This window comes from Mandrillus leucophaeus, unplaced genomic scaffold, assembly GCF_000951045.1.
Source record: "Mandrillus leucophaeus isolate KB7577 unplaced genomic scaffold, Mleu.le_1.0 Scaffold185, whole genome shotgun sequence".
Classification (NCBI taxonomy): Eukaryota; Metazoa; Chordata; class Mammalia; order Primates; family Cercopithecidae; genus Mandrillus; species Mandrillus leucophaeus.
In genome coordinates this window covers 50889-52111 of record NW_012101865.1, presented here as the reverse complement: position 1 = coordinate 52111, position 1223 = coordinate 50889, and positions in this window count along the sequence as shown.

The following is a 1223-nucleotide window of genomic DNA, read 5'->3' as shown; positions in this document are numbered from 1 at the left end:
ATGCCTGTAAACCCAGCTACTCAGGAGGCTGAGGCAGGAGAATAGCTTGAACCTGGGAGATGGAGGTTGTAGTGAGCCTAGATTGCGCCACTGCCCTCCAGCCTGGGCAACAGAGCAAGACTCCGTCTCAAAAAAAAAATTTATTTAAAAAAATGATGATAAAGCAGGCACTGCAATAAGATCTTGAGGTAAGCTAACTATAAGCCATTGCAGGTCATCTACATGGCATTTTACTTTTGTAAAAGAAGCATCATCTTAGGAGATATAAATGAAAGACAAACAGCTTAAGTGCTGGTCAATCTTAGTTGGAACTCCACCATTTTGCAAAGTGTTTTAAAATAATAAAAATGATTCTAGTTTTTTTTTTTTTTTTTTTTTTTTTTTTTTTTTTTTGGTAGAGTCTTGCTCTGTCACCCAAGCTGGAGTGCAGTGACACAATCTCGGCTCACTGCAATCTCCACCTCCCAGGTTCAAGTGATTCTCGTGCCTCAGTCTCCCAAGTGTCTGGGACTACAGGTGTGAGCCACCATGCCCAGCTAATTTTTTGTAGAGATGAGGTTTTACCATGCTGGCTAAGCTGGTCTCGAACTCCTGACCTCAGGTGATCCACCTGACTCAGCCTCCCAAAGTGCTGGGATTACAGGTGTGAGCCAAAATTTTCGTAATTTTTGTAGAAATGGAGTTTCACCATGTTGCCCAGACTGGTCTTAAACTCCTAAGCTCAGGACATCTGCCCACCTCGGCCTCCCAAAGTGCTGGGATTACAGGCGTAAGCCACCATGCCTGGCCCCTGTAATTGTTATAAGAAGCAAAAGTATATTCATTGGCATACCAGCTCAGACAACAGGTTTGGTCTGTAACAGGGAAGAGATGCAGAAGGGCCTGGCTGCACCATGTTACCTAATTTCAGAAATTATGGGTATAGCTGGAGCTTCCCCTAGCAACCTTTTTTTTTTTTTTTTTTGAGACGGAGTCTCACTCTGTTGCCCAGGCTGGAGTGCAGTGACGCGATCTCGGCTCACTGCAACCTCTACCTCCCTGCCTCAAGCAATTCCCCTGCCTCAGCCTCCGGAGTAGCTGGGGTTACAAGCGCAGGCCACCGAACTCGGTTAGTGTGTGTGTGTGTGTGTGTGTGTGTGTGTGTGTGTGTGTGTAGTAAAGATGGAGTTTCACCATGTTGGCCAGACTGGCCTTGAACTCCTGACCTCAGGCAATCTGCCTGC